The sequence below is a fragment of the Cupressus sempervirens genome, chromosome 10 (assembly GCF_028749045.1).
Source record: "Cupressus sempervirens isolate cs-2001-9-10 chromosome 10, ASM2874904v1, whole genome shotgun sequence".
NCBI classification, from domain to species: Eukaryota; Viridiplantae; Streptophyta; class Pinopsida; order Cupressales; family Cupressaceae; genus Cupressus; species Cupressus sempervirens.
This window is the reverse complement of record NC_143127.1, coordinates 305208159-305232515: the sequence shown is the minus strand read 5'-3', so window position 1 is coordinate 305232515 and position 24357 is coordinate 305208159.

Here is a 24357-nt window from a genome sequence, read left to right as displayed (position 1 = left end):
TGATTGAGAATAATAGTTGAAAAGACCTTTTCAAACACCATAAATAGAGTTTATACTTGGAATTGAAAGCCAATTTTTAATGATAGGAGATAATCGAATCTACAAAGAAGTTATGTGGTTTTCAATCAAAAAATAAGTTGCAAATCCCTTTAGACTTATATGTTATGCCCTAGGAAAAAATTTCTCACCAACACTCAAACTTAGAAATATTACTTTCCTCTTAAAAAATGCCTCCAATGCCCTAAATGGGCTTTTATCTTCACATATAAATAGAGATCACTTAAGATGCATTTCGGAAGATGTTTTACAAGTGTTTGATGAAAAACACACTTTTAATGAAATCATTGCAAGTCCAAATTGACATCTTAAGTGTTGAAAATTAAGTTTTCCTTTTGAAATCATCAAAAAATGCCCTAGGTGAGCTTTTGAACTAACACTATAAGTGCTAGAAGTGTTTTTTCTTAAAAATAATGCATTCAGTGCTCGAGATGGGCTCTATAGATGGTGATGTGACTACAAACACTAATGGAAATATCTTTGATTAACATATATTTCTTGTAAATTCCCAATGATAGGTTTTGAATGATGTTTGCAAGCATGTAAAGATAACATAATGTGTAGACGGGACTTTGTAGCATCTTTGCAATTATGTCAATATTTTAAAATGTAATAAAGTTATAAAGATGGGCTTTTGGTCTCATAGAGAAAGTTCAAAACTTCTGTTTCAAAACCCAAAATGAAGATGTACCAAAACATCTATTTTTTAATGCACCTTACCAAGTTCTTATCTAGGATTACCCCTTTGTATGGACCCACCTAAAATCTTTTGGAGTCCATTGATTGATAAAATCCATTCAAAGTTAGTAGGTGGAAAGGTTCCCTCCTTAGTTAGGCTGGTAAGGTTATTTTCTCAAATCTATCTTACACAATGTTTTGTTATATGCTCTAAGTGTTTTTAAGATCCATAGAAAGTTTGCACTAGCAAATGAAAAAATTTAGAACCTTTGCTTATGGATGGGTATGGAAAAAATGAAAAGACTACCCCTGATTGCTTGGGAGAAGGTTTGTATGCCTTTTAATAAAGGTGGCCTTGGATTGAGAATAGTTACCACTATAAATGATTATTTTCTTTCGAAGTTTCTATGGAGATGGTACAAAGAGGAAGGTGAATGACATGATATTTGGACTGATAAGTATAATAGGGAGAACCAAGATCTTAGACACTTTCTTAATAATGAGTTGGTGTAAGGGGATTGTAATCAATTTTTTTGGGTCGTTGCTAATGTTGTGGCTGACGTATGGCCAACATATGGCCAACATGTTGTAAACATAAAGTGGTAAAAATACTTGTATAAAAGGGCTTAGGGTTAGGGATCGTTTCATTTTGTGGTGATGCAAAAATTAGTTCTTGTAATGGTATTGAGTTGTATGGGATTACAGATTGTAATCAAATTTTTGGGCCATGGTCAACATGTTGTAACCCTAAAGTAGTAAAAATACTTGTATAGAAGGGCTTAGGGTTAGGGATTGTTTCATTTTGTGGTGATGCAAAAATTGGTTCTTGCGGTGTTATTGAGATGCAAGGGATTATAGATTGTAATCAAATTTTTGGGCCATGGCCAATTTTGTGGCTGATGTATGGCTAACATATGGCCGACATGTTGTAACCCTAAAGTGGTAAAAATACTTGCATAAATGGGCTTAGTGTTAGGGATTGTTTCATTTTATGGTGATGTGAAAATTGGTTCTTGTGACAGTATTGAGATGTAAGGGATTACAGATTGTAATCAAATTTTTGGGTTGTAGCTAACATTGTGGCTAAGATATGGCTGACATATGGCTAACATGTTGTAACCCTAAAGTGGTAAAAATACTTGTATAAAAGGGCTTAGGGTTAGGGATTGTTTAATTTTGTGGTGATGCAAAAATTTGTTCTTGTAGTGGTATTGGATTGTAAGGGATTGTGGATTGTAATCAAATTTTTTGGTTGTGGCCAATGTTGTGGTTGAGTGTATGGCCGACATATGGCTGACATGTTGTAACCCTATAGTAGTAAAAATATTGTATAAAAGGGCTTAGGGTTAGGGATTATTTCAATTTATGGTGATGCAAAAATTGGTTCTTGTGGTGATATTGAGTTATAAGGGATTATGGATTATAATCATTTTTGAGTCATGGCTGATATTGTGGCTAACGTATGGCTAATATATGGCCGATATGTTGTAACCCTAAAGTAGTAAAAATACTTGTATAAAAGGGCTTAGGGTTAGGGATTGTTTCATTATGTGGTGATGCAAAAGTTTGTTTTTTTTATGGTATTGATTTATAAGGGATTATAGATTATAATCAAATTTTTGGGCCATGGTCGACATTGTGGCCGACGTATTGTAGACATATGGTCGGCATGTTGTAACCCTAAAGTGATAAAAATACTTGTATAAAAGGGCTTAGGGTTAGCGATTGTTTCATTTTATGATGATGTAAAAATTGGTTCTTGCAGCGATATTGAGCTATAAGGGATTAATAATTGTAATTAGGTTGTAATCGCTGGATCTTAATAATATCAAACTTGTTGTTTGGTGGGCATAGTCCAAGGATTGGGTGAACCATGCTAAATCTTGGTGTCTTATGTTCTTTTCTGTGTGATATATTATTTTTTGATATTGTGTATATTTCAATGAATTGTTATTTCTATCCATGGTTTAATCCTAAAAAGTTGTATCAGAGCTAGGTTAGTTGTAAAAGGATTTACATAGAAAAAGGGCATTGATTTTGATGAGATATTTTCTCTTGTTGTTAAAAGGACTTCTATCCATACTGTTTTAAGTATTGTGGGTACTGAGGCTTTGCATTTAGAGTAGCTTGATGTTAAAACAACCTTCCTTTATGGTGATTTGGATGAAGAGATATAGATGGCTCAGCCACATGGATTTGAGGTTAAAGGTAAGGAGAACTTAGTGTGAAAATTGAAAAAAAGTTTATATGGCTTAAAGCAAGCACCTCGGCAATGGTATCTAAAATTTGATAGTTTTATGCATGAGCATGGATATAGTAGGTGCCATTCAAATCATTGCGTTTATTTTAAGAGGTTATATGATGACATCTACATTATATTTATGTTAATGTGTTGATGATATGCTTGTAGTTGGGTCTAACATGGATCACATTAAGGGGTTGAAACGCTAGTTAGCACATGCATTTGCTATGAAGGATATGGGTGTAGTGAAACAATTCCTTGGTATGAAGATTTGTAGAGATAGAGAGAATCAAAAATTGATGCTATCTTAGGCTGATTATGATGAGAATGTGTTGCAACAGTTCTCTATGGAGAATGCTAAAGTTGTCAGCACATCTTTACCTGGTCATTTGAAATTGACTAAGGAGATGTGTCCCAAGACATAAGAAGAGGAGGATAAGATATCCAAGGTACCCTATGCTTCATCTGTAGGAAGCTTGATGTATGCAATGGTATGTACTAGGCTAGATATTGTGCATGTAGTGGGAGTCATTAGCAGGTATATGAGTCATCTAGGAATTGAGCATTGGCATGCAGTCAAATGAATTCTCAAATATTTGAGAGGAACATCTAGTAAGAATTTACACTTTGGGGGCTCTACCACTAATTTATAGGATTTTTGACTCAAATTTGGTAGGGGATATTTATACCAAGTGGAGTGCTACAGATTATGTCTTTACTATTGGTGGGGCAGCCATGAGCTAGGTTTCTCAGTTATAGAAGGTTAATGTTTTATCCACTATAGAGGCAAAGTATGTTGCTCCTACAAAGGTTGCTAAGGAGATGATATGGCTTCAATTCTTCTTGGAAGAATTGGGACACCCTTAGAAGGATAATTGTTTGTTTACAGATAATTAGAGTGCCATTCATTTTGCAAAGAATTCAACTTTACATTCCAAGACCAAACACATATGGTTGTGGTACCATTTCATTCAGTTTGTTTTGGATGATGGACAGTTAAAGATGGATAAGATCCATATAGATGAGAATCTAGTAGATATGCTTATAAAGGTAGTGACAAGGGAGAAGCTTCATTCCTATTTAGCTTCAATTGGTCTTCTCAATTGAACATGAATAAAAGAACAGTCAAGTCTAGGGTGGTTAGATCCAATGGGAGCTTTATGTGGTAGCGATATTGCCATAGGACTAGTCTCCAAGTGGGATATTTTTGTCTAGTGTGGAGTCTAATCAATCCCCAAGTGGGAGATTATTAGTTTATGGTGATTGATCAAGGAAGTACTATAAAAAAAAATTAGGGTCATAGCCAACATTGTGGCTGACATATGGCCAACATATGACCAACATGTTGTAACCCTAGAGTGGTAAAAATATTTGTATCAAAGGGCTTAGGGTTAGGGATTGTTTCACCTTGTGGTGATGCAAAAATTGGTTCTTGCAATGGTATTGAGCTATAAGGGATTATGGATTGTAATCAGGTTGTAATCACTGGATCATAATAATATTGAACTTGTTGTTTGGTGGACATAGCCCAAGGATTTGGTGAACCACATTAAATCTTGGTGTCTTGTGTTCTTTTCTATGTGATCTATTATTTTCTGATATTGTTTATATTTGCATGAATTGTTATTTTTGTCTATGGTTTAATCCTAACACAAACACTTATCTATTTCCTAGGAAGTGTTGGTTAGTCATCACTGCAACCAAGCCACCCAATGAAGGCTAAATTATTATGGACATTTTTACATTTTAGTGTGAGTCGAGAAAGTCTTAGGTTACCAAGCACCCCTATATAGACCAAGTATTAGTCTATATTGAGTAAGTCAAAAGTCTAAAAACACCAAGAAAAGAAGAGTTAGTTCATGCTAAGTTTCACAGATAGTGTTGAGCATATAGAAGTTGAGGGACATCATGAATATCAACTATGAGTGAGCATCAGGGTATTCAAGGCTGAGTAAACTAGTTTTGTTATATGTGTTTGAAATGTCAAAATTACTCATGTAAACCATTTTGGCCAGCTTTTAAATATGATTTAATGATTGTAGAAGTGGTTAAGGATTTGTTTATGCATTTTTTAGAGATCATTGATGCCCATACAAGGTTATCAACAATTAGAAAATTGGAAGGACTAAGTGGCAAAAGGGAGAATAATGGAACATTGATCATGATCTAGAACCTTCTCTAGATGTTTATGTTGGAATTTACAAGTGGGAAGGTTTACTTCTGAGAGAGGGGGGGGTGAATTAGAAGTAATTAACTTTAACCTTTTTAAAACCTTTAGCTGAGATCATTCACATGCATCTAACATATCTACTTAATATGAAAATTAAAGACATGCATGAAAATAAATAGTACAAGATTTTGGTTACCCAGAAACCCTCCAAAATGAGAAGGTAAAACTGGGGTGGGATGACACCCACAAATTATCACTATAGCAATATGTAATTTTTTAAGGTTACAAAGTTTGACCACTTCCAATGGTCTACCCTATGAAAGGCTTGTCTTGTTAAAGACTTTACACCCTGTTAAAAGTGACCTAGTTAAAATATTTACACTCACTCACTTGGAATGTTACCCTATTAAAAGATTCAGCACCTTGTTGAAAGGCTTACAACATGGCTGTTAGACCAACCTATCATCATAAGATTTTTATTCCTAATATAATGGCTAGAGAGTATTAGAAATTCTTGACCTGATGACTTGCAATCTTCAATTGTTGATTCCAAATCCTCATTCTACTTTCTCTATTATGATCCTTCCTTGATTTGATATATATCTCCTCAAAGTTCTAATGCTCTATTCTATTCAACTAAATTTTGCAATATTGTTCTTCCTTTTCAAAGTCTTCACACCCCTCTACACTTTTCTAGCATCCTCCCATAAACTCTCACTCTCACTCGAATAATGGGGTTTCATCCTCCTTTTAAAGGTTTCAAAGACTTAGGGTTAGGTATGAATCTATGATCAATATTCATTCTTCTTTTCTCGCTCAATTCTTTCACTTTTCTTATTGGCTACATGCTTTCTCCATTTTTCTTATTGGTTACATGCTAATTACATAGGGAATGTAAAAGATTCAATCTTATCTTTAAGATCCTTATAGATTTATCCCGAGTCAGCTTAAAAATGGTTTACATCTAAGTTTGTGAAGACACAAACTCATATGTTGATTCTGTGTTGCTCAGCACTCACTAATTGTTGATGCTCGACAAATATAGGAATTATGTCTCACTCAGCATCTATAATAACTCTATCTCACTCAGCATCTATAGTCTACTTGACACCTATAATGACTCGGCATCACTTATCACTCGGCACTTGAATCTTTCTCAACACCTATTGAATTCCTAGCTTGGTACATATTGTAGCTCTACATCTCTATTATACTCAGCATCAACTTAGAAATTGGTTAAGTGTGTTGAAACTTAATTGTCAAAACTATTATGAGACCAACAATCTCCCCCTTTGACATGAGTGGCAAAAACACTTAACTAAGCATTATGATTCTAATCTCTATGAGTATAATACACATCCTATTTAGCATATGTACAAAACTTCAAAAACTTGTTCAAAATTTTGTAGAAGACTATATGCTTAAAAATTTGTAACTCCCCCTAAGTTTATGTGTCATTTCTATATCCAAAATTCCTTATGTTGGATTTTTCTCATGTTGTTTCCATTATCTGCCATATCATTCATTTGCCTCTATTTATGTCTTCTCTATTTCTATTTGTACTCCCCCTTTATTTATGCTCCCCCTTTCACATATCTCCTTGTAGTTTTTGTTATCCTTTTGGCTTTATTTCCTTATATCTCCTTAAAAATTCAAATTTTGAATATCTCCCACTTTGGGTCTTCTTTCTCCTTTGGGTATCTTTTATGATCTCCCCCAAATTGAATATCTCCCCTTTTATCTACATAATGTATTATCTCCTATATTTATTATATCTTCCCCTTTTTCAGACTTATGTCAAAGGGTCCTAAGAATGAATGGAATATTTATCCAAAAATGTTTTATTTAACTCCATTATCATCTTCAAAGAAGCATCCCAATTGTCCAATGCTATATCTAGTGCTTTGAACTGGATGGTTGTCTCTACTGCAAGGTGTACAAGGCCTTCTAATCAAGAAAGATTTGGATATTTCTTCAAAACATTTTCTGCATAGGTTGCTTCTTTATGAAATACTTCCAAATGTGGGGTTATTGTAGACTGAATTTGCATCAATTTGGCCTTAATATTAGCCTCTTCTAATGTTAATACAACTATCTCCTTTTGACTGTGAAGTGTTGTTGTAAAATGCTTCTCACCTTGAGTTGGATCCTTAGGTATTTGTGTGCTTGATATCTTAAGGTTCCTCTCCAAGCTCAATATTCTGTGGCTAGTCTCTTGTGTGAAATATAAAGAGTCACACAATTTGGAGTATAATGAGAATATGTTCTCAAGTACTATTTTCACCTTTTCAACCTTCTCAGTCAGTTCAAAATGTAATAGTGCTATCTCACTAGATACCTTCTCATTAACCTTCATTTAAAACTTCTTTTTAGACCATTCTAATAATTTGGCATTAGTATCAAGGTCTTTATTTTGTACCTGGTCCACTATGTTGGATAGTTGCTCCATGATGGGCTTTGTTTTATTAGGTCCTGGCAAGCTGAATGCATCAAGGAAGATGTCTTTGATTTCTACTAATGCTTGCCTCTGTCTATACTCATTTCTAAATATCTCCTGCTTCTTTTTCCTTCCTAGTGCCTCTTGCACTTTATTTGTCTATGCTAAGTTCATTTTCTTGTAGTCATAACTTGGTATGAATATATCTTCATCAAGTGTAGGGTCTCTATAGTAAAGTACCCTTGCTACCTTGGTGGAGCTTGAGCTTGGTTCTGATATTTGTAGTGGTACTACATCAATGCTTGGTTGCTTGGTAGGAGTCCCTGTAGTAGGTAGATTAACCAATGTATATATTGCCTCTCACTCTCTTTCTTTAGGGGTTTTCTCCTCCTCCTTTTCTTCTTCACTTCTGTCTTGATCAATTACAATGATTTGAGGAGGTTCACCTTGAATTTGTGCTTTAGGATCCTTTTGTCCTATCTGTTCCTTTGCTAACTCCTCAGCAGTTGAAATTATTGTTACTGTGGAATCAACCTTAGTAGTTTTTTCTTGTGTTGCTTTCTATTTTGGTTGATCACTTGTAGTTGTGGGAGGTTGTGAAGGTAGTTCTTGTGTGTTCACCTTCTCCTTAGTTATTTTAGCTATAGCCTTTTGTAACTCTTCAACAGTCACCAAAAAAGGATTTGTGCACAACTGTGATTGCAATGTTGTTTGGTGAAGGATCTTTTTGAGATCCTCTATATTCAATGGATTGATGTTATGACCTAAGGTGTCAGAAACATCTTTCAGAATTACTTTCTTTGCAAATGTAGGTGGTGCATGTGGAGGACTTGGTGGTGGCAATTGTGTGTCTTGGACACTCTATTCTTGTTGTTGCTCCTCATTTATTGCCTCATCAAATTTATGTGTCTTCTCCTCCACTATTACCTCTTCTTTCTCTTTCTCTCCTTCTTCCTCCTTCTCATTTTCCTCTTCTTCTTCACCATCATTTCTTCCCTCAAAGGGATCTTCTTGCCTTTCCTTGATAGTAGTCAATCCATAAATCAATTTCCACATTTTTGTGGACATCTTTAAAACATCCTCAATCATATTTTTTAGAATGTTGAAGGCTCTGTATTTGGGTGCAAATTTTCTCCCATGTTTCTTGCTAGCCTAATGAACTAATTAAAAAAATAGCAACATAAAGAGAAAAAATAGAGCTAAATAAAATAGAGCAGCAAAATAAGATTCAATATATGCAATATGCACACTTTATCATTAAAGCACTATAATTTTTCTTCATGCTTTTACAACTAAGAGGAATGCTCTATTTATAGAGCTTATACATATTTCTAGAGGCTTCTTGAGAAGCTTCAAGAAAGGAAGCAATCTAGAGATTTCTATATATTCTTAAATTCACATATTGCACAAAGAGAGAAGCTTCATGAGGCAAGTAGAAAGATTTGGAGTATGCATTAAATGCCCAGCTACTACACATTAGAATAAACATTATTCTAACACCCCCCCCCCCCCCCCAATAATGTTTATTTGGAGAGAGCAGAAACATCTTTGAGTTGCAATAGTTCTCTAAATTTTGTAAATTTGGCTATGGATAATGCTTTTGTAAATACATCAACAACTTGATCTTTTATTCCCAAAATTGTAGCTCCACCTCTTGACTTTCAATTACATCCTGAACAAAATGATGATGTACTTCTATATGCTTGGACCTTGCATGATATATTGGATTTTTTGCTAGCTTGATAACACTTTGATTATCACAAAATATTGTTATTAGAGAGTCTTGTGGATGATGCAATTCTTCAAGTAACTACCTAAGCCACAATTCTTCTTGAGATGCCTTTGATGAACCAATATATTCAGCTTCTATAGATGAAAGTGACACTATTGATTGCTTCTTGCTACTCCACGAGATTGGTCCCAATCCAAGATGGAAGATATATCCTGAAGTTGACTTTCTATCACCAATGTCACCTGCATAATCAAAATATTTATATCCAACTAAAGTAGGCTCTCCTCCATATCTATATTCAATACCAAGCTGGTAAGTACCATTAATGTATCTTAATATTCTTTTAGCCACTTTCCAATGTTCAATTTGTGGATCTTCCATGTACCTAGATACAATACCAACCACATTTGCAATATCTGGTCTAGTTATAGTAAAATATTAAAGATTTCCAACAAGTAGCCTATACAATTTTCCATCCACCTTCTTTTGAGTAGAGTTAGCACTCAACTTTAATCCTACTTCACATGGTGTATTACATGGTTTACAATCACTCATATTAAATTTCTTTAGTACATCAAGAGCATACTTAGTTTGAGAAAGCATGATCCTTCCTCCTTCTTGCCATACTTGCATACCCAAAAAGTAATGCATTAGTCCTAAATCAGTTATTTCAAAAACTTGTTTGAGTTGATCTTTTGTTATCTCAATATTATGTGTGTGATATCCTGTAATAATCAAGTCATCTACATACATTAAAATGATAACAACTTTATCATCACTATATTTTACATACACGTCTAGATCAACTTTACTTCTTTTAAATCCATCATCTAGAAAGTACTTATTTATTTTTGAGTACCATGCCCTTGGTGCTTTCTTAAGACCATAGAGTGATTTTCTTAATCTACACACCAATTTTTTCTCACCATATTTAATAAATCCTGGTGGTTGTTGCATGTAAATTTCTTCCTTTAGATCACCATGCAAAAATGCACTTTTTACATCTATTTGAAAAATTTTCCAACCAAACTTTGCAACTAAAGCAACTATTGTACGAATGGAAGTCATCTTAGCTACTGGAGCAAAGGTTTTAGTATAGTCTATACCTTCTTCTTGTGAGAAACCTTTAGCCACTAACCTTGCTTTGTATTTTTCAATAGCTCCATCTGATGTGAACTTGGTTCTATAGGTCCACTTGCAACCAACCATATTTTTTCCTTCTAGAAGTGTTGTTAGCTCCCATGTTCCATTCTTTATCAAAGAGTTTTATTCTTCTTGCATAGGTACTTCCCACTCATATTTTCCCTTGGCTTCTTCATATGTGCTTGGAGTGTCAACCTGCATCATCTTAGTCATAAGAGCATAGTTAGAAAATATATTTCTAGGACCTTCTCGATAAATTTCTTGGATGCTTCTAAATTTCCTTGGATTTTCATTATCACTTTCACTTGATTCTTCATCAATCAAAATTGGAAAGAAAGATAATGTTGGAGAGTTATCATTCTTAACATCTTCATCAAACCATACATTTCTTTTAATATAGATTTCATTAGTTCTTGGATTGTATAATCTATATCCTTTTGATTCCTCACTATATTCAACCATTATGCACTTCTCACTCTTCCATTCAAGTTTGCTTCTTCTTTAATTAGGAATGTAAGCATATGCTTTACAACCAAAAATGCTAAAACAAGATGTTGTAGGATTTCTTCCACTCCATGACTCTTTGGGTGTTATGTTCAAAACCGCTTTAGTAGGTGTTCTATTCAAGATATATACAATAGTATGAATCGCTTCAACCCAAAATTTAGCTTCTAAATTTCTAGAATGAAGCATACACATAGCCATTTCTATTATAGTTCTATTTTTCCTTTCAGCAACCCCATTGTGTTGGGTTGAATAAGAGATAGTTGATTCCTTCTTTATGCCATGTTCTTTACAAAAATCTAAAAAAGCCTTATTCATGTATTCACTCCCTTTATCAGTTCTTATTATCTTTAAACACTTTCCACTTTGTTTTTTAGTCAAAACTTTAAAATCCTTAAACTTTTCAAACACTTCATCTTTCTTTTGTAGTAAATACACCCAAATTCTTCTACGATAATCATCTATAAAGGTGAGAGCATACCTTGATCCTCCAATTGAATTTGTTTTAAAAGGACCCATTACATCATTATCTACTAAATGCATAGGAGTTTTTGCTCTCCATGATTTTCCTTGAGGGAAACTTTCCACATGTTGTTTTCCCATTGCACATCCTTCACATACCTTGGGACTTAATGATATCTTTGGAAGCCCATACACCATTTGTAATCTCTCCATAAGCTTGAGACTTTGAAAATTGACATGCCCTAAATGTGTATGCCATAACCTGCTCATATCATCATATTGGGCAATAACACACGAATGTTTATATCCACATTTAGAAGTAAATTCTTGAAACTTATATAATCCATTCTCCATTTTACCAGTTGCAATAACTCTATAATTATCATTGACATCTTTGATTAAACACTTATCATTGTAGAATTCTATTTTATATCCTTGACTTGCAATTTGAGATGTTGAAAGTATATTTGTTTTTAATTCAAGGACTAACTTCACATTTTTGAACAAACCATTATCAACTTTGACATCACTAGTCCCTTTAACTTTTAAAGTACTATTATCCCCCAAATATATTTTCTCTATATTATTTTCACTTATTGATTCAAATTGATTCTCATTATGAGACATGTGTTGTGTAGCAACAGAATCAATAACCCAATCATCTTTGAAAGTATTATTTTCTTTAAGTGCAACACAAAATGCATTTTTTTTAGAAATGCCAAATTTTGGAGAATTATTAGTCCTATTTTTCAGTATGGTTTTTCCCATCTAAGTCACCAACAAAATGGAAACTCTATTGGGGACTATATTGGATCAGAATGGTAGGCAAACCTTGTGAATTTGAAAAGAAAAGATTCAATATAGCAAAAGAAGTGCATAAAAAAGTTACAATAGTAAGTTTTCTAATGCTCTTTCTAGTTTCTTGCTCCAAGATATACACCTTAGTAAGTTTTTATCCATTTGTAGCAGTAGCTTTGAAGGTTGAGTGTAAATTGCATTGTTAATTGTGTTCATCTTAGTCAATTCAACCAAATTTTGCTTTCAAACTATTGTTGTAAAATCATAGTCAAGAATGAACATAATTTTGTGTTCCCTTTACCAATTTTGTAAATCTACAAGAGTGATTTGATGATTTGCATCTCTCCTATATCTAAAGATCTAGTTCATATTTGTCAAGTGATAAATTATGTTTTATTTCTCATGAAGTGTGAGTGGCAACTCTAAATCTCTACACCAGTTGTATCCTAGTTAATTTCATTAAAATATTTTGAAGGACTTTCATATGTATGGGCAGATTTGAATCTTTTGATATTTTCTTGAAAAGGAAGTCTAAGTTCTTGATAAGTTTTGAAGTGTTGTTGCATCTGCTATTATAAGAAAGTGAAGTGTTAAAAAGTAAATCATAGGAGTGATTTTTTTATCCTCTTGCAAAGAGATGGCGGCTCTACAAAGGTTTTATCAATGGTGTGAAGGATTTTTAGTATGCACCCATGTCAAATCAGCAAATCAAAGTCTTGCATCAGCACTTGAGGTATTTTAATTTTCATGTTTCTCTTTCATGGAAGTCAAGTGTTAAAAAAGGTTGCCTCTATTTAGTGATTTTCAGCACTAGAAGAAAGAGGTAGAAATTTTATTTTATGATGGAGTCAAATCTCAAATCTAAGATTAGTTTGTTCAGTTCTGAAAGTTTGGAGACTTTAGTTAACAACATTTCTATGTTGAATAAACTAATCTACAATAAAATTGTCAATATCATAAGAATTGAAGTAGGAAGTACTCAAGGTTTAAATGCCACACAATGTTACCTAAAGCTTAAATTAGTAGTCAACAAGATCCCTTTTAATTTTAGACCTGAGGAATCTTCCCTGCTTAGAGTTTTCCTTAATGTTCTAGTGCTTGATTCAGTTAATTGTCTAGCATCTATAAGATTACAAAAAAAAATTCAAGTTGAAAGATTCATTAAGGAGATGGATAGTGATAATTATAGAGTTCAAGATATATCTTCTAATGATAATAATGAGTGTGTTGAAAGTGAAGGCTGAAAGTCAAGGTAGTAATGAATGTAATGAATCCATAGAGAAAGATAATTTGTCTTCTGAATGTGAAGAGGTGGATTCAAATGCAAATGAATCAGATAATTGTAATCAGCATGAGGAAGATGGATATGAAAGTGAAAATAAACTTTTTTACAGTGAATACGAAGTTGAGGAATTATATAACAGTAGCGAAGGTAGTTCTTCCCCCGATGAGAATGAATGTTGTAAAAATTCCGATGTTCTAGATTGTTATACTAATGATTTTGTTGTTGTAAGGTCTTCATGTCATATGGATGATAATCACAACTAGAAGAAGATTTGTGAGGCAATCTTCTTGAGCCTTGATGAAATTTCAGCTTTGTTGGCTCATGATTTGAAAAGCATGTAAGTGTTTCTAAGGATGCTTATATTTTCCCTCATAACATTTTTTTATTCAATCAAGTCACTTCTCCAAAGTTTGATATGGAAAGAGATATAGAATCTGAACAATCTTTGTCAGATTTTGGAGGTGTATATGGCAGTACCTCAAATATCTTTGCATATGACAGCTTGTTGGATGTGGGGGATGTTAGTGAAGGGAAGTTTGATGTTTTTTTAGATTCTTCTTATGTTGGTTTTTCTACAATATGTTTTGAGGTTTCATGTGGTGAAGAGGAAAATAGTGAATTTTGTAAATCTAAATATGGATTTTCTTTATGTGTTGATGAGTCTTGTAATGATAAGTTTAGGGTTCATTCTAACATTTGGTTAGATGAAGAAAATGATTGTGATTGGCATAGTTTAGATCAGCACTTTATGGATAAGTTTTCATACTTGGTGACTAATCAGTTGTTTGAGTGTGAAGAGGTTTCAACAAAAGATAAATCTGATTTAATGAGTAACATAACTACAAGTAGGTAGCAATTAGATTTCACATACTCTTCACATCTAGTTACAAGAGGTGAGTTACTAAATTTTGACACATGCAACTTTTTAAACAAAGTAGAATATGAATCCTTCATGTTTCCAATTGAAAACATGCAATAGTCATATGTAGATGATGAGTTTCAGTTTGATCCTAGTTTACATGAGCATTCTGATTTGTTTTCTCATAGTGAGCATGATGTAGAAGTTAATGCTGATTTATATATTCCCTATGAGAATGAAGGAAGTTATCTTGTTTTTCCAAATGAGCTAATGAATAATGTTGATTATATTAGTGAAACTTGTAGAAGAAATATTTCCAACTTACCTCATGAAAATTTAGATGAAAATCAGATTTATGATAGAGGTAAGAAGTTTTGATAAGCTCGGTGGCCCGGGGCCATTGCTTGTATAGTTTAGGAGTTGTTGTTGTTGCTTTCAATCGAGTTGTTTGAGAGAATTTTTTGTTGTTAAGTGTGTGGTCTACTTCTTCTTGAGATTTGGATCCTTTCCATGCCTACAAGGGACATGCATCCCCAAATAGAGCCACTATTGGGACTCAAAATTGAAGCCCTCATTTTGAGTACCATTTAAAAAATAAAGCCCTATAAGTGTTTTTTAATGCATGTGTACCTTGCTATCTATTCGAGGCCTAAGAGGTGTTTAATGGTTCTGACACCTTGCATTCAGTATATCCACTCATCCCATGAAGATAAATTACCATTCTGAGTCATCCTGTGAAGTTTCATTTTGAGCAATGTCCAAATTTGCATTTTTGCCAAAGTGTCAAACGAGGAGAGGAGGCCTTGTTTGCAATTGAATATCTTGTACCTAGTTATGTTTCATGACTCACCTCTTTGGGAGTGTTTAGTATCCATACCAAAGAACCTATGTTTTAGATTTTGAGTCATTTCAATATTTTTTGACTAGGTTTTGAATTCCTCAAAGTTGGTCTTTTATTGTTGTCATGCTGATACAAATGGTTTAGAATTTTGAGAGGCCCTATTTGACTTGTTATAACTTTGACCCAGATGACCAAAATGATAAATTTCCTTTTTCTCTACATTCTAGAGGTAAGAGACTTGCTATGTTTCTATTTTGAGATTATGAAGAATTTGTTTGATTAGTTTTCAAACATGATTCCAAATGCAATTTATGATGTTTTACTAGTATCAAGAAGTGCAAATTGGTCAGTACCCCTGTTCATGATATCATAATTCTGAATCCATGAAAGGTGATGTTGAATTAATTATATTGTTGTGTTCTACTCTAAAAATACTTTAAGTGTGCTAATTTTCAAACCTTGATGAATCCATTTGCACACTTTCCCAGGTCCATTAGATTTGCCAAAACCACTTTTTTGCCAGTGTTTCTTGTCTTACAAATTTGAGTAGCCTACTTTGATCACTCACCAAATGTGCCCAGTTATTCATCATGAGCCCAAATCCCAAATTTATCCTCTCCTTGTGACAATGAACCAACACCCCAGTTTTCATTGTCCTAAGTGTCAATTTGCCCAATTTTCAAAGCCAAATCCAAACATGATTTATGGTTTTCTAATATTTTTACTTGCAGGTAGTTTTGAGAAGGCAACTTTGATAGTCAATATTTTTTAAGTGATGATTTTTCATGAGACAAGATTTGGTAGGGTGCAAGAATGTGGCACAAAGAATCAGTATGTCTATTTTTAGAGCCTAGTCAGGTGTTTGGATCAGTTTTTGAAGCCAATCAAAGGACTTCTTGGCATGAAATTGATAGTTTGTAGGAAAGGTTGAAGGTTAGTTTTAAATGATGCCACAATGATTGAATTTTGATCAAATTAGTGCCAAATGATTAATGGATTAGTTTGAAGATTCAATTGTTTGGAAATGATAATTTGTTTAGCCAGACCCACTTTGGGGCCCAACTAATTCTCTTAGATATGTAAGGCATTTTGAGGTTTTTGATATGGATAAATGAGATTACAATGAATTTTATTTATTAAAATATCATAACGCAAAGGTGATATAGGTGATGGTGGTATGATTAAGGCATGAGTGTACACCTATTCTAACCAAGTAATGAAGTCAATTGTTTCACCATGCACATTATCTTCTCATTTGAAAATGGGTATGTGGGATTATACGAATAATCAATACTAGAGGGATTTGAAAAGACCAAGGAAGGCCCATGAATTATACTCATCAAGTCTAATTTTCCATGTGGGTGAGAAAGTTATAAGTTGTAATCGTTGAGTGATTATTGAAAGACAAGTAAGGCCTTGTGAAGGGCAGAATGCCAAGTGGTAAGTTATGTCTTAACACCATATTGTTATGGTTAAATGTAATGAACCTGGATTAATATGTTTTTCTCTATTAGAAATATCATGTATTAAGTGCAAATATTTAAAAATTGAGATAATCCATTTATTTCTATAATGGCATTACTTTGAATTGTTTCCATCAAATAGCATACAAGTTGTAAAAAAATATTAAATCCATAATCTCCAAGTCCCATACAAAAGTTTTACATTATAAATATATTATTATATATTAAATTTCAATATATTAATCTTGTTATTACAAATGTAATCTATGTTCAATAAATATAATTTTATTATTATAAACATTCCTTGAAAGAAGACTCTAATCAATTAATTATTATTATTTTGACACTTATGTATGATTACAAAACGCTTACTACATAAATATAATAACACTATTTGAATAAACATAATTCAAGCATTGAATTATAGAAATAAGAAAGTTCAACTATAAATCATATATATAAGTCACGACTTTACGTACGTGACTACCAAAAGATATATAAATACCCATTATTAGGATTAGGTTAGAAAAGGGAAGGACAAGAAGGGACAGATACAGTATATATATATAAGTCAAGCAATAAAGTTAGGGAAAATGCATTGAACTTAGCATCGCATTTTTTGTAAAGAAGGAAGATTATTAATATTAAAAACTGCGCTCAATCTGAAGACCTCCTTCTCGGTGACAGATCGCATAACACATAAGAGATAATTGATCTCTGTACTTAAACTAATCAAACTGCATTCGCTTTCCATAAGGTACGATATCCAAACCACTCATAATAATGTATTTACAAGTTTCAAAAAGCATTAATACCATCTTTGATGGATTTCATTATTTGTAAAGCTCTAATGGGCCATATGCACTGACAGTAGATAACATACATATTATAATAGCTTTTTCATCTATCAACTTTAGTGTGATAGAAATAATGCATAAGATGAAATTAGTTCAATACAAATATATATATATATATATATATATATATATATATATATATATATATATATATATATATATATATATATATATATATATATATATAAAAGTATATGCACACAATGTTAAATATTTCAAATTGTAATAATGTATACAACAATATTGAGATATCGTTACAATTACAACAATCTTAAGAATTACCATTAAAATGTATCTTCAACTATAGACCAGGAAGCTTTTCTCTCATCTAAGCTATGACATCTTCAGATAGGGAGTGGGTGGAGGGAGAGGCGGAGTAAATTCGAGCACCTGATGGTATCCTCCGAGGAGCTTCTTGTAGCTTGTTTCACGTTCCCTTTGCACCGTCAATCTAGCGTCTCCAAATTGTCATAACCAGAAGAGAGAAGATTGCTTGGCGCTATAGGGTGAAACTTCCTAAGTAAATTAAATTAATTAAATTATAATGCTCAATTCCTCAACTTTGAATAATAATAAGGATCCAAGGCATGTTTAACTTGAATGACTTTCTAAACCTATACTAAATTTTGATTACCAGGTCAAGAATTAAAAAAGGGGTCAATAAAAATAAGGAGTTTTATCAAGTTACTATGGAGCTCATTGTTCCAATTATTTTTCAATGATATTTTCTATAGGCAAGATGATAATGTCTGCATAAGATTGGTAGGACAGGCCAATTGTTGATGCTAATTACTAAGTGGAAGTTGCTGATAGAAAATGTAACTTGTTGTTGCATAAGGCCCATCTACATAGACTTAGGGGAAAATAGTAGTTGGTGTATAGTGGCAGTTCATTCACCATAATCTTTTGACATGTAGTTGCTAGGCGCAAAGAAGATGGGAAGTCACTGCACTTTATACTAGTCAAGGCATGAGGTTTTTGAACCAAGAGGGAGTAGTTATTCTGCCATAGGAGTATTAATGATAAATTCCCTTGGTAAAGATAGGCAAAGACAAAGGATTTCAATCTTGGAAGCCACTAGGATCATTACGCCATCTTTGTAATTCACATAAATCGCCTTCTGTACATTAAAAATCCCAAGTAACAAGGCACCAAAGCAATGGACAGCATGTGTTGTGGAAACTTTTATTATCCATCACCTGTAAACAGAGGTCTATGTGAACCAAAGTCTCTATAATGTATGCATAAGAGAGGAGATTGCAGGTGAAGTAACAAAATAGTTGCATTTGAAGCTATCTAGCATTGCTTGGCTAGTTCTCTACCATGCCTATGGTTTATATGGACTCCTCGATACTTGCAACCGCATGGGAGTTGCTAATGCGGGTCTCATTTACTTCAAGAACCACCTCCTTGCTGTGTCTAAAGATGATTTGTTAGGGTAGTTGAAATCGTCCATGATTGTGCACCTGAAGATTTAGCAAAGAGTCAATTTTGATGAGTGAAAATCAAGAGAAGCAATTATCCCACATTTCTCTTGTAGTGAGCTTTCGATGTTTTTAAATATAACCATGCTCAATAACTTGTTATCTCAAAGGCATGAGCCTTTTGAAGATGCAAGGGTCAATGTGGGACCCGATTTGGTATGACTACAAAGTAAATTTTGACCAATCACATGCATGATGAGATGATGATGAGGCACCTAGGAACCAACCACACAATGACAAGTGGCAGTGAGTGGTGATAGAATGATGAATTAGGTAGTGATGTGGTAATGAATAGACCAAATGCACCAAATCATGCCACGTGGTAGATTGGATGATTGTTTTCATGTCACCAAGGAAAGATGCAAGGAGGATAAGTACAGTGACATCGCGACCAGTGACATCAATGATGATGTGGATCCATGGACCAGTAGAGTTATGACATGTGGCATCCGTAAGACAAATCACAACATGACATTTTGCAAAGGCTTCTAGATGTGGCACACTTCCTAAGGTTCACATTAAAAAGAAATTGTATTTACAATAAACTTAATAAAACTAATGGAATTTCTTAACTAATCACATCAATAGTTCCCCATCTAACATAGTCATTGATTTCTATATAATTGTTTTGATGAAATAAATATGACATTTGATTACAAGGTTTCAATAATATAAACTAAAATTTGTATTGTATTAAATCTAACTAATAAATCATGAACAAGACCTATATTATTTTAAATCATCACTCATGCCGATAATGATTCAAATTAACACTCAATTAAACTTTAATGTAATGAACAACTACAAATAAAATAGATGGATAATAATCCAAAACAAAATTATTTAAAATAAATAATTATATATCAAATTTATTTTTTTATAAAACTTATTTGAATATAGTTTATTTAAATTTTATAAACAATAAAAAACAAAACATAAAGCTAATTAAATGGAGTGCTTTCCTAACTTAACCAAATACAATTTCTAACTAATACAAAAACTCACAAATTAAACTTTATTTTCATCCAATGCTAAACAATCTTATTTATCATAGAAAAATATATATATAATTCTAATAAATACAATTCTTTTATATATAAAAAGTACTTAATTTCCTAGACAATTTTGCATTACAAATTGATTTTAAATTTTCTAACATTTGAAAAATTTGAAATTTTTCTAAAGTTGATTTAAATTTTTAGGAAATTAAAGTTAACTAAGAATCTTGAAAGAATAAATTCCCTACATTTCTAATTTACATTAGGAAGATTTAAATTGATACTTCCACGTAAGAATGAGATAATTTTAAAATGATAAATATGTAGCAATAAGTTATGGGCAAAAATATGGGCAACAAAGGAGAATGTGTTTTGTTTAATAAAGAGTTAAAATGATATAACTAGGACATTATGTCAAAGAGAATTTTATCTGCCATGTGATAGGAAAGTTGAAGAAAATGAGTAAAGGAGGGGACAAAAAAATTCTTAGTTTCTTCTTAGAGGCCATTTTGTTATGTTGTAACCTCATGACATTTTTGATATGTATATGTTTCAGATGTTTAAACTATTGTAATATCAAAGTTGAAACACATAAGACAATTATTTAACAAGCACTAAATACTTTGTTTGTCTATTATAATTTTTTTGGAAGCATGAATGTTGATGATACTTCTATGGGGGAGTATTGTAGAAACATGTTTAGATCATTATCGTGATGATATGTTACATTCGTGACTATGTTTTTATTGATGTCAACATAGTAGTTTTTTGTGGTATCTAATAGAAGAGCAGTGGCAAAGATCAAGTTAGTACAGACAAATAGTTGAGAATTTTCACTAAGTGAGGTTAAAGGGAGATAATACTAAGTGTCTATTATATGTAGCTAACCTTAGAAGCATAAGATATTAAGTTCGGAAAAAGTTATGCAAGTTTCAGTAAACATTATTCTAAGATAGAGTTTACAAAAGCATGTTCTAGTAAACTTGTTATATCTCTTAGTAAAGTTGTTAATTTGAGAAGCAAAAGTTAAAGATGTGAAGAAGAAATTTTGGAGATGATGTAGACAATATCTCTCATCATAATGATACATGTACAAAAAGTTATTCAAGTTACAAGGTGAAAGATTAATGTTATCACTATGTATAGTGTGTTCTTAATGAGGTCCTATAATAATTAATTGAGAAGGTGTAATAGTCAACTCAATGAATTGTTTTATGGTTTCGATATAAAGGAAGGACATTTTATTTTATCATGTATGGCATGTATGAATGATTTCAAGAAGTACAAAGAGCAGAATGCAAAGATAAGCAGAGCATAGCGAAGTTGGAGAAAACTTCATTGTCGAGGTTTTATTGTGAGATCCAAAGTTTGATACTTGGATCCAAGGTTTGTGACCTAGTCTACAAGGTTTGACAATGATTGGTTCAGTTGACAAGATAGAGGAAAGAAGTTAAAGTACAATACAAACAATTATTGTGCAAGGAATAGTTGAAAGATCAGTTGGACAGTGATTTCAGTGGTCTTGTCCTAGAAGCTATATGGAAAATGGGTCCTTCTACCTTCTACAACTCCTAATAGAGATTCAAAGTCTCCTAACAGGAACTCATATGTACTAATTTTTGTAATAGACTCCTAATAGGATCCATCCTCTAACAAAGAATATTTATATTAGTACATCATCTCGTGGGCATCATTCCCACTAGAGTTTTCCCTCTGATCAAGGGTTTTCCTAGTTAACAAATCTGGTGTAATTGTGTATGTGCATCTTAGTATGGTTGTTGTTCACTTTGATTGAATGGTTAAGATTATTTAAGGTTGATAAATGTTATAATTGGATAATTGATTCACCCCCACCCACCGCCCCCCCCCCCTCCCCCCACCCAGTTATCTTGATGGACTATTATTTCTAACAATTGGTATTAGAGCATCAAATTCTTGAAGATAAGGTTTAACAACTTTGGGAGATCAATGGAAAACATATTCATAAAGGATAGTCTAAAGTTCATGGAACAAATTATGACAGCTGGAAGGAAAAGATGAAGACACATCTACTATGTATGGGTCTAAGATATTGGATCTTGACAAAATCAAAAAAGGAAATTATTGTTGAAAGTGCTTTGGAAACTTGTACCTAGTAAGAAAGGGAACTTTTCATGTGCAACATGAGAGCTAGAGAAGCACTATTGTCTGCACTTCCTAAAAGTGAGTACAACAAGGTAAAGTCACTTGATACTTCTCATAAGATTTGGAAAACTTTGGAAAATAGTTTTGAAGGTGATGAAGATTCTAACAAATTGAGGTTACAAAGTTGGATTTGTGCATTTCAAGATCATAAAATGATAGAAAATGAATCTATAAGAACATATGTAGGTAAGATATAAAAAATTACTACGAGTATTAGATCTCAAAGAGGAACCAAGGAAGATGATGAGGTGATCTAGAAGATATTAAAGAGCTTAACACCATCATTTAAGCAAGTAGTTCAAATGATATAGTTGTTGATCTACTATACTAGAGATTTCACAAAGGAAACATTACTTGGGATACTTGAAGTAGTTGATAATGAGCTTATACAATCTAGAGAATTGACCACAACACAAATAGCTTTCAGTGCCTTAAATATTCAACCTAGTTTATCAAGGAGCACAAGTGCTAGAGGAGACTTTGCTAGCAGTAGTAGATCTGATGAGGATAGAAAGATAGAAGAAGGAGTAGCCCTTCTGGTAAGAAGAGAAAAGGATGGTTGTAAGGAAACTTGCAAGAAAGAATATAACTATTTCCACATAACCCATAATAGATCTAAAACATATCTACAATTGATATCCACATGCAAGAGAATAGACAACATACCCACAAAAATTATGACACAAGATATACCCTAGGAAACCCTCATTGAGGGAAAAACCTAGCCTCCAAAAGCATCCATCGCCATGTATTATTCACCAAAAACTCCATTACAATAAAACCATGGAAGCCTTCAATTCCATATCCACAACCAAGAAATTCATGTGAACAAGCATGAATCCACACATCCCATGTCATGCTTCCAACCTTCACAAATGCTCCCTTAGCTATCCTATCAAGCCTCATCCTGCTCGACTCTTTCTTTTTTGCCTTTTTTCTTATCACTCCAACAACTACCCTTATGGCTTCTTATATAGTAGAAATTCTCACAAAACCACTAAGTGGTATTACATAAACCATGTGCTAAAACCATGTGCTACCTAACCCATTGACCCCACATTTAATATTGGAAATTTAATTCTTTTTTCCAATATTAAATAATTACATAAAATATTATCACAATGTTATAATACAACTCATCAAGTACATCCTATGGGAATCTTTATATGTTGTGCGTCCATCTAGGTGCAACATCACATAATAAAATAATATAATATAATATAACAATATTATGTAATGTGTGCAACACCCATTATCTCAGCAATCTCCCACTTGTTGTATACATTTCATAGGGTCAATCTATAGCCACATAAATGAATAGTGAACAATCCCTCCTGGCACATCCACCATCATGGATCAAAGTACACCATGTCCTCCATCCTGCTACCTGCAACAAAATCAAAGTATCCAGTATCTCAAACATGAATGATCTCACCTCCTATTATTTTACTACCACTAAACATACATAGAAACCATCTAAGAGAAAGCCACCCAAACTGTTGCATTAGAAGATCATAAAATCCTATACCAACTAAAATGCCAAGCACAAAAAATCTGATCCAAAGGTAATCACATTTATTCATAGTTGTCAAAATATCCATAGCTGAAATAGCACCCATAGCAATGCCAAACCCATCCAACTATCCATACCTCCAAAGGTATACCAAGTGAATCTCACATCATCAACATATCCAATTTATAACCTACAATCACAAGCCTCAAGATAAATACCTAGCAGATTTATACCAAGAAGCTCCTACTGCAAAAGATAATGTCAAATCTATAACCAATCCACTCACAACAACTCAAAGAAGTGAATCTATGTAGTCTTAAGGACATCCACAACACATAAACCAATAACCTACAAGAACAAGTCTCATAAGAAATCTCCAACAGTCTCCCAGGCTCTCCACAACCAATAGAGGAAAGAGATAAATAAATAAATATGTCATCTCTCACAAAACATACATATGCACAAACCAGTGGTCATAATCTCTAACCAATCTCAAATCCAATGTAAGAAAAACTAAATATCCAGGAAGATAACCAAGACCAAAAAGAAACCATGCAAATCATAACTTCTATCATGTCCTTCTACACACACCTTTAGATATAAACTATGCAAGTATGATCTCCTCCATAAAACCCTAACCAATAAGCCTC